Source organism: Pithys albifrons, chromosome 4 (genome assembly GCF_047495875.1).
Source record: "Pithys albifrons albifrons isolate INPA30051 chromosome 4, PitAlb_v1, whole genome shotgun sequence".
In the NCBI taxonomy this organism is placed as follows: domain Eukaryota; kingdom Metazoa; phylum Chordata; class Aves; order Passeriformes; family Thamnophilidae; genus Pithys; species Pithys albifrons.
In genome coordinates, this window is record NC_092461.1 from 21999609 (window position 1) to 22013793 (window position 14185).

Genomic DNA, 14185 nt, shown 5'->3' on the forward strand with positions numbered 1-14185 from the left:
TAAGGTAATTTCAGCATAATGAAAAAGTGGAAATCTTGGGTATTTTCTAATAAAAGGAAGGTAGTTGAAAGACATTTTCAGTGAACAGCTTGAACACCAAAACTGAGCAACAATTTAAAATAGCACCACTTCCCCCCACCATGTGTAAGTTCAGTGCTCAAAGTTTAAAAAAGCAAGCCAGAAGAAAAAAAATGGTTGTCACTTGGCATCTCATATACGTAAAGATTTGCAAAATTATAAAAGTGAGCAGGTCTAAAACATTTCATAATTTGTAAACAGAGGCATTTTTGTTATCAGATAAGTTCTGATATGAAATGGAGGATGTTCCACAACTGTGAAGATTTTTTTATAATTCTAGGATGACCAAAAGTGAAGAAGTGTGGCTTAGGCAACTGCTCTAAGTAAAAAGATAGAAGCCTAGAGAAAGGGACTGGGGAAGATTGCTTCAGCAGTGCCATGTTGGCAAAGGAACCACCCATAGGGGTTTTTTTTCTCAGATAACAGAAATATGCACTGAAGAGAAAACAGCCAAGTTTATCCAGGGCAATCAAGAGCTGGGACAGCAAAGTGAAGCAGCACAAGCAGTTCAAGGGCAGCATGAAGCACAGTCAAACTGTCTGTGGGAGCAGTAGCTGAGGGACTTGAAGTGTACAACCAGCTGCTAGGGTGAGTGGGCAGGGACCCAAAAATCACAAACTGAGAAAAGATTGTGGCCAAAGCAGTGGGAAACAAAAAAGCAGTCCCACTAATAGCCTTGCCAAGAAAAGGACTGTACATAATTTCAGATTTTAGGAAAGCAATTTTAGGGATGGCAAATCATCTCATTGCACTGTAAATTATTCTGTTGCCTTTCCCCCTTGATAAATTACTTTTCATCAAATCAATCGATTCATGTCTGAAAGTGGAAAAAAAACGCAGCTACCTTGCAGAGTTCCAGACAGCCCAGTTTCATTTCCCCAAGCTTCTAGGGAAGGCTGAAGCTGGCATTTATCAGTGATCCACAACATTTCAATTGGGTATTTTTTTTGCTGCAAATACAGTTCTAGATTAACTTTATTTGTTCCCAAATCCTCACAGTGAAAAATAATATTTGATTTCTTTTTCAAAGTAAAAATAAGGTGGTTTTATTGCAAAACAAATATTGAGTCAATTCAGGAAGGATTTGAACAATGTTTTCTTAACTGTGTTGTTCTAGGCCATTTAAATTTTCTTTTCTTTACTTGCAGTTGTGCACTTTGTGGTGGAATAGCCCATGGTATCTTCTATCAAGCCTGAATGAGACCTAAAATAAAAGATGGGGGGCTTTGTTCTTGCTTTTAACACAAATGCTCATGTTCATAGAAGCCCTTGTAAGCAATTCTGGACTAAGGCTAAAATACCAGTTCAGTATTTTATACATCACAGGAGAACCCACTGCTGTTTCTCAAAACACAGGGATACATGCTTCCTTTTAGCACTTACCCTGGAAGTGAGGGGGGAAAGGTTCCCTCCAATATGTTGTAATCAAACACCTTGCACTTCCCTGGAGACCACCTAGCACCCTCTCCTCATCTAGGCAGGCACTTTACAGTATTCTTTTCCAGTCTTTCCCAATGCAGATGAGAAATTGGTGCTCCATTGGGTGCTACTCTGATTCTCTAGCCCTTATAATGAAGAGGAAGTTTTTAGCTTCAGGTCCCTGTACTAAATTATATGAGTAAACAAAACTAAAGCAAATTACAGTAACATCAACAGATGAAATGGAAATTGTCTCCAAAATATTTTATATTCCTGTATAAATGGGGAGGAAGATTCTGCAGCAAAGGAAATTGATTTTGAATAACTTTCACTTGCTTGAAAAATTTCTTCATCCAGAGGATGGAGAAAGCAGAGAAATGCAAGTCTGGCATTCCTTCCTCTAGTCGCATTTTAGAAAATGATGCAATCTTTTATTTAGATAATAGTAACAGTTGCTGATTTGATGGAGATATTCACAGGCTATGAGTTCTAAAGGTTGGGAAAGTACAACTTTTTGAAACATAAGTGAGAATTCCAAGTGCAAAAGAGTGAGCTTTGAAACTAATCTAAGGAAAAACACATGCATTGTCCTATGGACCTTGGGAACCTCATGACACTGTAAAGCATGGGCTTAATTTCTGCCTCAGATATCTAACAATTAAATGCTGCAGGTTTCACTTTACATAGCATTATAAATGTGTTTGGTTTAGGTTTTGCTTAAGTGTGCCAGGAAGGAAGATGAGCAAGCTACTTTGCAGTGGAGGCTGAGCGGGAGCTGATGGTGACTCAAGTGTAGATCTTGCCCTCCCTAAGGCACCAGGAGGGCCAGCAATGGTGGCAGTCTGCCAACAGCACAGGGATAATCACATCACTTATTACCATCATTTAGGAATGACAGAGAGAAGAATGTAGGATAAGACCCTGTTCCCCAACCCAGCTCTGCTGAACCAACAACTATGGGATACACATCTATGTGTACTAAACCTATACAGGAATTTCATATCAATTGGATCTGTATTGCTGAGCAGAAGTAAAGGTGTTGTCTGTACTGACTGGATATAAGCAACTTCCAACAATTTGTCAAGCAGACAAAGGCTTGAGTAGAAATCTAAGGCAGAATAGGTTATAACAATAGAAAACAGGGTTTGAAATAGCAATTAGTAAGTGACTTACCTAACCACCAAAATAATCTCTTTCCCCCAGTAATTATATATTTATAATCCTCCGTGAGTCTTTAATGTCATTTCAACATCTTCCATGATTTATACATTTTTTTTTCTTGTTAAAGTCAGAGATAAAATTAAGATATAGATAAAATTTAAGCCTATGGAACATATTCAGGCTCAGGTTTCTTCTACAATCTCCATAGAGCAATGATAAACTGTTTCAGTCATTTACAACTGTGCCCTTATTCGAGATAACAATTTGTTCCAAAAAAAATGAGAGGCAAAATAAGAAAATATAAAATACAGAGAAAACACAAAATATAGAGAAAACACAGACAAAATAGAGAAGTCTGAGGAAATAACAAAAGTTCTCATAAGTGCCTTCATTTGCAATCATGAGATGTAGAAGTGCTTGCTACTGGAAAAAAAAAAAAAAGCCAGTGAAAGTCATAATTGTAGTGGTTCTCTTGCTGAGGTTGGGGAAAAAACAGGCCTTTCAACAGAAAAGAGTCAAGCCTTGACAAATTACATAGTTCAAATGACAATCTGGAGACAATAACTCCAGAAGAAATCATCCTGGGCTTCTGTACAGCAGTCTCTTTTACATACTAGATAAACAGATACAGTCACCAAAATAAAAGACTATTTTGCCACTTTCACATCCCTTTTGCAGATATCTACATCAGGGAACAATGAAAATGGCTTTAAATATGTTTAGTAAAAGTCACACAGTGAGGATCATACATATAAAATGGATTTTAAAATATTTGAAGTGCCAGCTAAACATTGAAAAAAATAAGGCTATTTTATATGAAAAGACAATTACCTGGAAATGGAGGTAAAGGAATGCAAAGCTTGTGCATTTTTCAACTGAAATCACAAATAGTTCACATATTTCAGAAATATATGTTGAAATTTTAACAACTGTATGTTTTGGTTATAATAAAAACACTTCCTATGTATTTTATTATGATCACAACTCTCTGAGTAAAATTTGATTGTAATCTGCTACTAGCCTTTAAGAGGGTAGCCATGTTTAAGGGTATTTTGTAAATCATGCACTGGCTAAAGCATAAGTGCCAAAGTTCATGGGCTATGGAAACAAAATATCTCAAAAAGTTCTTTTATTTCTGCATAAAGAGATTGGTAAAGAGATTCACAGGTTAAAATACATCCTTACTCGAAAACTGAGAACTGAGTTTTTTACAAGTGTTAACAACAAGCAGGCTTTGGTTAACTGACTTTACTTTGGAAGTTATCTATATGCAAACAGCATCAGTAATATTTCATGTCTTCTTGTGCAGCCTGTGAGGGAAAGTTTGCTGACATGTCTTTCTTTAGATCAACAACATGCCATGGCACATGAAGGCATGTTATGGTGGTTGCAATGCTGTTAGTTTTACAATACAACAGTCTGGATTTAAAACCATTTCTATAACAGTAATGGATAATACACACGAAAAGTTACAATAATAAAATGAAGACACTCCAGACATCTGACCTTTATAAAATCTGCCCCCCACCCCCCAAAAACAAACAAAAAAATTTCAACGCCTATTATTTTAAAATATTGGGGGGGGGAGGGGGGAGGTAGTAGAAGGTACCATTTTATTACCATTGTTATTACTATGATTGCATTATTAGTTGACATCATAATAACTTATCTCAAATCCCCTATCAGTTTAAGCTACAAAGCTAGCTTACAATTACATTTAAACCCTACCTATTTGCTGCCTGCACCTATACTGCCTAAGTTTTAATGAAAGATTGACAAAAAGAGGGAATTTTTTTACAATATACTGGAATTTGTTAAAAGGGATTTATAGCCACTTTTGAAGATTCAGAATGATTTTTTTCCTAGATTAGGCAGTTTATTTCAAATCTATTAATAAAGTTTAAAAAGCCAGTTGGAAACTGGGAAACTGAGAGTATTTTTATTCAATGAAATTGCAGTTATGAGGCAAATATGAGAAAGTGATTTACACTAGTTTTAACATCTTGAGTTACGCATAATAGGCACAGCTTTTTGGTTTAATGAATCACTGAAAGGATTGTAATTCACTGATACTATAAAACCTAGAAATATTTTTAAAACCATTGGTTTTAGTATGTCTGTGCATATTTGAGAGAAAAATGTGTACTAGATTTGTTTAAACTTTATATGCAGCTGTTCATCAATTTAGCAGTAGACCCTAATGTTTCCTTGCAACATTTCCAAGGAAAGGGGAGCAAAAAGTAAAAACCAAAAAGTTGATGCGTGAGTCAAAACTTGTGCTTATTCCCTAATCTGTGTGTAAAGTAGATGGTTTAAACTACTTAGACTGAGTCAATCCCTGCTAGGTTCTATCTGTTCTTGGTGTTTGACTATAACAGTGGTACATACTACAGCCACTGTGAGATAAATCCCAGATCCCCTTCTTGGCATATATAAAATAAGGCACTATGTTGTCCATTGGTTAATACTTTATTTCATATGATATATATTAAAAAATAAATCTGTTTAGTTTTAGTTTTTCAACAAACAATTTGAATTCCATAAATTGGCAGAACATGCTGCTGCATATCACATTCACAGAATTCAAATTTTAATAATTAGTCAAATTTTCCTTTGAGAAAGGTGACTTTTTATGCTTGGTTGCAAGGCTCTGTGTGGGCAATATTACCTAGAGAAGGATATATGTGAGCAGTAGGATAGCTGTCCTCAACTGTGATTAAAATCACTTCCTGAGAATGAATTACTCCTTGGGCTTAAGACATCTGAAATGAAAGCTGCTGTGTACACTGACTGTTTCTCTTCATGGTACTTTCACTGACTGGTTTCTATAATGGAAAGAAACCAGTTTCATCTGCTGTAATGGAGAGTCCAGACCTCTTTGAAAGGCTATGTTTGGATTATGCTTTGCAAGCCCATGTTCCAAAACAGCCACACCAATACTTAAGGCACAAAAGCTCTTTTTACGTTCACTCAAGGTAAAGCACTTCATCAAGCACTGTTTTTTCTTATTGTCATGTGGGAAAACGCAAATGTACGGCACTAGCTGTCAGTAATGTTGACAAAAGAAAAAACAGAGATTGCTCAGATGATTACTCAAAAAAGAAACAAAAATACCTTACTTTTAAAAGATTTATTAAACTTTCAGACTAGTATATAGAGGAATTAGAGTCTAAATGAAATTTTATTGATAGAAAAATACATCTCGGCAGCTGCACCCAACTTTATACTCTTTATCTGTATTCTGTGAATACAGCAGAAACTAGCATAAGTAAAGTGGAATGGAATTGATTCTGGTTTTACACAGTGTCTTTCATATGTGTGTCTTTAGATAATGACATCTAAACCTGAAAGCATCATCTGACATCTTTTGACAATCTTCTAAAGACCATGCCTGAAAGCATTTTTCATTGTGTCATTTATATGCACTTTATTAAATAAAGAAATGTAATGGTCTGCTGACCATTTTACTTCTGGGCATGTCAAAAGAGATGTATTTTATTAATGAAATTGTACTTGTTGGGCCCAGTTCCTACCTATATTTCTGGGCTGATCTAAAGGTATGTGAATAATATGAAAGAACCAAATGATAAATAATGAGTTATTTGGTTTACTCTAATTAATATAATTATGTATTGTCTTTACCTCAACTTTATCTCTGGGTTTTTTTTAAATGAGTCTCAGTTACAAAAGAAATCAGCTGCAATCTCTCCATCAATTTCAGGGTAATTCATCTTATCTGATCATTCTGTGGCAAAGTACTTTAATAATGACTAACTTTCCCCAGGAAATGGCTGAAATACCTATGTGAGTTATTCTTTTCTAAAATTCAAGAGCTTCTAAACAAAACGAAACAAAAACAAAACAAAAATCCCAAACAAACAGACAAATAAAAGACAGTTAAACCCACCAATAACCCATCTGGCTGTCATTGGCCAAACTGCTTCCTCCCTACCCTGTCCATTTCCAGATTTTGTTCCCCTGGAACACAAGAAGATGTGACACCTAAACCCTAGGCCTAGTTACACCCTGTAAAAAAATTCGTTAAGTGCTCCATATCACACATCAGGTCCACATCTGGAAGGCTTTTTTAACTTCTCCAGGGGTAGAGACCACACAGCCTCTACAGACAACCTATGGCCATGCTCAGCCACCCTCACAAAGAAAACATGTTCAGAGAATCACCCGTGTTTCAACTTGTGCCTTTTGCCTCTTGAACATGTTGAATTGGTAAAGTAGAAGATATAAACTCATGTTTCCCTACTGGGACTACATTTCTTAATTTAAATTATACTCCAGTGTTGTTGACAACTCCTGTTGTAACTGCAAACACAATGAATCCAAAACACAGGGTGCTTGATTTGGTACAGATCTCTTCAGTGCAGAGAACTGAAAGCTCATAGAGAAACTTGCAGGGTATCATTCTTAGGTAAGAGCCATGTGACGACCATTCTTGGGAAAGTATGCATTTGGCTTTACATTAAAATAGTTGTGAGAGAGAAAATGTGAATTTGGAGCTGTATTTATAGTCTCTCTCTTCAAAAATAATGAGTAAATAGTCATTACACTCGAAAATTACATTCACAGAAGAAATATTTTTTTAATTTTGCTTCCGAACTTTTGAAACTACCTCAACATATAAATTGATTCTAAGGCCCTAGGAGGATTCTACAAGTATTGGCCATGTATATCAATAATGAAAATCTCTGGAAGTGTAATAAACCAAACATGAAGGCAGCAATAAATAGCAATCATAAAACCCAACAATTTTCACCAGGTCACCTAACCTTTCAGACATCAACTTTCTACCAAATGGGTTTCACAATTATTTTAAACACAGAGATAACAATGTTTTAATGTATGCTAATAGGCTTTGAAAAATTGTTTCCAGACTATGGTATTACAGTAATAAACTAGTTTATTAAATGGGTATGCTCTCTTCAGGCAGTTCATCTCATCTGCATTTTAATCTTCCATTTGGTTTTTCTATTAATACAGTAAATGTATTAACCAGAATTCTACACTAGAAGATAATTTCAGAATATTTAATTCACTATATAGAGGTAATATAATATAAAGAGTAGAATAATAAAACTAAAAGTTACCAAAATTGCTTTGGTTAAACTAAGAAAATACAGTCTTTGAAGAACAATGATAATTACTATACCTCACCCTTCAGCAAGCAGGTCACAAAGCATTACACAAAGGAAGTTGACATCATTATCATTACCTTTACTTTTCAGATAAACAAAGTGGCTCAGAAAATGAAAAGTATGCTCCTAAAATTGTCCCACATATAGAGCTGGGTACATGAAGGAATATCTTGAGACTGAGTGCAGTGAGACCATCCTACTTTACAAAGTATGTAAAAGGAAAAGCAAACAGAAGCTGCTATAACTACTGGAATGATTTTAGATTGAGCTTGTCACATCGAGTTTTAACTCATTTCACTATCCATAAAAATAATTATTTTTCACTGAAGACATTAGGAGGATACTACCTGCTCAAAGAAAAAGTTGTTCCACACACTACTACATAGAGGGACACAAAAGAAAGCCAGAGTAAAGTCAAGGATATCATCAAAGTACTCACTTTTTTCTGGATAGATTTTACTGTGAAACAAGGTACTGTAACCGAGAAGATCACTGAGATTGACAATTATAGTAATAAAAAACTGGCATGTTTTGACCACAGAAAAGCTAATTATTATTCTCAGAGCTACATGGAAACTATCAAAAATTCTGTAAGCATTATGCCAGAGTTCCCAATTGCAAGGAATCCCTTATGACTACTTTTATTAAAGAAAATGGACAATGTGCACATAAGATATTGAATTCAAATCAAATGACAATGTGGAGCAGCAAGAGGTTTGCTTGCATCACACCTGGGCTTCCATTTGGAGAAGCTTAGTCCTTATTTGTTATAGTGATTTATTACACTTGAAGTTGTTATCAAGTCTCTATTCAAGTTCTCCTTGTCCGCTCTGTCATGTTAGTTTGCCCATAGAATATCAAATAAATTAACACATTATTTGTATAATATATACCACTACCTTTAATTTTGTTTTCAAATTTCAGTATTTTAGAATCAGAAATCGGAAAAACCCTTTAAGATTACTGAGTCCAACTCTAAACGTAGCACTGCCATATAGGGCAAATTTCTGACAAATATCAAATATTGTCTGGATGTATAGTTTAATGCCTTTGGAAATGGCAACTTGATGCCATCAACTTTGGGAATGACAACACAAGTGAAATGCTGCAGAGACTGGTAGACATGCTTTTTGACTTTTGGAAAGAAAGGATAATATGATAGTCATTTTATTTCAGACTTTCCGTAGTTCCATATCAATGAAACCATCTGAAAGAAGAAAAAGCAGATAACATTTCAATCAAAATACAATATAAAAAATGTGACTGAACTCTTTACACAATGGAAATCTTCTCTGGAAGCAGAGGGTCAATTATGCTGGAGCTCTTCTGGCATGCATTAAAACACACTGCTCATGGAGAAGAGCTGTGGAAATCTGATGAACAAGCTATAGCTAGTTTCACACATTTTTTTAGTACAGATTGAGAACTATTCCCACCAGCTTCCTAGAGTCTTTCTCCACCACAGCCATAAAGTGAAGCCTCTTTGAGGGATATCAGTAAGGCATTTCCCAAGAGCAGGTCTCCACCATGTTTCGGAGAAGGGTTATAAATGACAAAGTCAAATGCACAAACCATCTAATTGCCCAAGATTCCTCTTGCCATAGCCTGAACATCTCCCTCCTTTACCACAAACTCTATGTTTCATCCAGAAACTCTGTGTTATAATAGCAGTAGCTGACCACTCACAGGACAAATGTTTTTCTTGTGGTCACTCTAATCACAGATGAGTGACAATATATGGCCTGTATTTTTCTGTCACTCAGTCAAGTTTTACCTTATAGGACATCAATAGGGCCCTTCTCAGTCATCACAGCAACAAGTACCAGCTTGCTAGAAAAACAGTGGTCCACAGAAATATTCCCTGCTTATCATATCACATATGAGACTATTTCAGCAGTTGTTGCTTTCTTGACACTAATAGAGAAATGGTAAGAGTTTAAGAGATATTCACAGAAGAAACTACCATTTCCAGTGACTTAGCAACATAATCACAACGTAATATATGGATATCTTATGGCAAATTTATGTGCCATAGCAAAGGCATATAATCCATTTCAAATATCTCTGTGTGGATACAGAAGGAAAATAAAGACAAATGTAGAAGAGGAGGAGGAGGAGGTAAAATGAGAGATAATTGGTATTTTGGGGAAGTAATAATAAAGAAATTTGTTGGAGGACAGCAACGAGATGAGAAATTTATCAAGTGGCATCGCTACTATAAAAGATGGGTTGATGAGGATGCAGAGGTTCAAGACCCTACATCTCTTAATGGGGAAACTTTGCAGCAGTTGAACAAGGACTATGACAGCATCAGGAGCTACATTGATGTTTCCCCAGTTTGAATGTTCTATACCCAATATGTCTACCCTATTCATTTTCCCTTAGTCATCCCTATCCAAGTTTCTTCTTCCCACAAACCCTTAGGGCAGTTTCCCGCCAACTTGCTCCTGATTGGCCCCAGTTTGCTGCACTGCACCACTTTCCCTATTTGGTCATGTTTGAATCCCATCCTCCCATTGGTTCACACTCTGCTCCTCCCTCACCCCTCCTCCTAATTTACATACCACCCAATGAGGTGCATCGTCCCTCCCCATCTCCTCTCATTTCTCCACCCAAGTTCTAGAAAGTCCCATGCCACCCTTTATAAGCCGGTGCATTCCAATAAACTTGCTTCTCTGCGTTGGCTCCTGACCTGTGTGGACCTTCTTCCTTCGAGGGGCTATTGCTGGGCCCAGAGTGGAAAGAGCCATTCCAGACTTCCAAGGGGCTTGATTCTTGGGAGTTTATATCCCTGCTCTTCGAGCCCTGCTCCTAGAAGCTGGATCCTCTACCCACTGTATCAGTGGACCTTGTCAATCTGCTGATAGAAATTATCTCTAATAGTAGAAATGTTACCCCACTGACTAACTCATACTCTCCTATACCATCACTGATGTTTACCATATACAATTTTACATGTTATTTTATGACAAAGACCACGATAATTAAACCAATTAGTATTAAATTGCAAAATGAACACATTGGATTTAGGAAAACTGGCATATTATTTGTAGTTTAATTTAATGCAAGGGGTATTGTTGTATTTAATGCTAGACTTCAAGAACAGGAGAGGAGAACCAAGCCCTACACAAAAGAAACATCATTTGACCTATATGCTGATGTATAAGTGTTCATCTCACTTAGGCCTTGTTACTCTCATCCCCAAAAAACTCAGAAACACCCAGTTCTCCAGGCCAAGGTCCTAAGTGGAATTCAGGCCAGCTGTATACACTGTCATGGTTTAATTGCAGTGTGTATCCTGGTGAGGTTTAGCAATACTTCTTGACAACCTGCTGTTAAGCAGGTAGCCTAATAATGAGTTTCAAATTATAAGGCCGCTTTAATTACTATGATAATAATGAGATAATATATCATTTCATTCAAATACTGATGATTACATTGTTCTTCAGAAAAGTAACTTTCCCTCTTATTTTCAACCTCTCTACTTAATACATTAATTTTTCATATGCCCAGTGTTTCAGTAATATTGACAGGATTTTTTCTGACTAGGATTTTCAAAAAAGTCCTAAGTCTATTAGGTGTCCAGTCTCCTTTAGCCAATTCTGAAGCACTCAGTTACAATCTTTGATAAGCCAAATCCAGAATATTATGTAAAATTAATTAAAACTCCCAGAAAAGTTATTTGAAGTCATCACCCAGCAGGTGCTGTACCAGAGTATTTGTATCTGATGATATCATTATCTCTTTGTTTTGTGTGAAAAAAGTATTTTTATTTACTAGACTTTAGCCCATTACATTATGACAAATCTCTGCTCTTGCAAAAAAAATCACTTCATGACAAAACCCATATCATTAGTCATTGCTGAAGAGATAGTGAGATTCCTCTTGGAATCCTGTTTTAAGCAGACATAAAAAACTAGAGAATTATTGCTCATTTTTATACTTGACTTTCTTTGAGGCTTCAGGGAATATGTTTATTCATAATCATCTGCTGTTAATAGGATATTAGTACTTAATTTTCTCAAATGTACATGCTCTGTCTCTGCTCTCACGGTGTTTTTCTGCACAGTCCTTTGCAGTTGCAACACACAGCATCACACTAGCCACCATAACAACCATAACAGAAATAAATAATATTCCTGTGCAGCAGTGCCATGAAAGTTAAATTCTACTAAGCCTTAGAGCTGCCTTCAAATTCCTGGCATGATTTTTCATCAGCAAATTGTTGCGCATTTCTTTTTGACACTCTATAAGTCTGAATTTTCCTTCAGCTATAACTTTATTTAGTTTAAAAATATGCACCCCAAAATGGATGTAACCTTGACCAGGGAAATAAGTTTCATAAGTCATTCATATTACTAGTGGTAGATGAAGAACTTGGGTTATATGGTAATGAACAAGAATTAACATGATCAGGCACAGGTTTTACAAGAACACTGAGGCATCTGAAATGCTACCATTGTATAGTTCACTGTGCTCACCTTTTTGCCTAGACCCTCGCAATTTTCTGTGCACTAGCTGGTTTTTTCTCTCCTCTGTGACTCCTGCCTGGAAACAGGAGTGATCCTACTGCTATCAGTTCAGTGCTCCAGCAGCAAGGAGTAATTTTTTGCACTCCTTATTCGTGCACCCTTTTTTACCTTGCCAGTAGTGCTTCTCTTTCTCTGACAGCAACAAATGTGAAGTTGGCAAAATGGTCCTGTGAGAAAAAGAGCTGTTCTGCATTGTAGGCACAACTTGTATTTTTCATCTTAGAAACTTTTACTTTTAAAGACATCAACAGAACACTTAACAGTCTCCACAGCAACAAATACCAAGATGTTAAAAATTAGGAATCCAGGGTGATATTCCCAGATAAAGTCTTAATATGTAGTATTTCCTGCTAAATCTCATGTAAGCTGACGTAAACTCACTAGTCAGAGCTTCTTTTTCTCTTTGAATATATATATATGTAATAATTTCAGTACAAAAGGTAATTATCTTTTTAAAATAAAATGCAGCTGGCATGTTAAATACCCCCACTTTACTATTCCTGAGTTTCAGTCTGAGATTAGACTTCACTGAATGCTGCAGAAAGGAAAGTGATAACAAAAAGTATTAAATAAATTAGATGATTGAATGTGATGAAAAATATGAAAAGCATACAGTGCACATTTCTTAACTGGAATTATCTGACCAAAAGCTCAACAATTCTTGTATCCAAAAACTTAGAAAACATGGGTAAAATTGATCTGTTCATCCTGGAGAAGAGGAAACTGAGAGGAGATCTCATTGCAGTCTGCAAATTCCTCATGAGGGAAAGTGGAGGACCAGGCTTTGATCTCTTCTCGATCATGATCAGTGTTAAACCCAAGGGAATAGCATGAAGCTGCATCAGGAGAAGTTTAGTTTGGATACTACGAAAAGGTTCTTCCCCCAGAGGGTGGTTGAGCACTGTAACAGGCTCCCCAAGAAGGTGGTTACAGCACCAAGTCTGACAAAGTTCAAAAAACATTTGGACAATGCTCTTGGGCAGATGGTGTTTTTCTTGGGGTTATCCTGTGGAGGGCCAGGTGTTGGAATTTGGAGATCCTTGTGGGTCCCTTTCAACTCAGGATATTCTATGATTTTGTGATAAACAGTTGCAAGTATCCTCTTAAAGGTTATAAGCAGTGCTTGATCTCTCTCCAGGTGCATCTGTAGTTTGAGTTCTCAACACCATCGAGTCTTCTGAAATAATCTGTCTGGATCTCATATGTAGCATCACATCCATACTTCATTCCCCAGTCCTTCCTTCACAAAGGTGAAAAAAGATTTTTCAAGGGACTTGCTATAAACTCCTTTAAGTGTTGGATGAAGGACCATATAGGTGTCCTAAACTTTTATACAGGCTTCTTCTGCAAGGCACAGAAAACTTGGACTTTAACAGTTCAGAACTCCTGCTGGTGATCAAACAGCACAAAAAATTTCCATACAATCCTTGCGTCTTTGTTGTGACACATTTACATAAATCCAGTGGGTTAGAAAAGCCACACAAAAATTCCCACGCCAGCCTGGACTATTTTAAGGACTTTAAATCGTTCTTGGCTCTTCCAGAAAGTGCTTCAGAAGCACAAGGCACTAAAGACCTGTAGAATGACATGGGAGCCAAAGCTGCCTTTTCCTATCCATCTCAGTAAAGCCATTTCATAAAAAAAAAAAAAAAAAGGGGGAGGGGGGGAGGTTTGAAGGAGGTCACAGCTATCAGTGATAACACTATTTTTTCCCCTCAAGGCTACTTTTACTATTAGTGTACCTAAAGATATCTAGGTGATTATATAACCAAAAAGATTCTACCAAGGCTTTGGAGGTCTGCCTCAGGGGAGCAAAAAAGTGCCTTTTCCATAGATACATCAGGG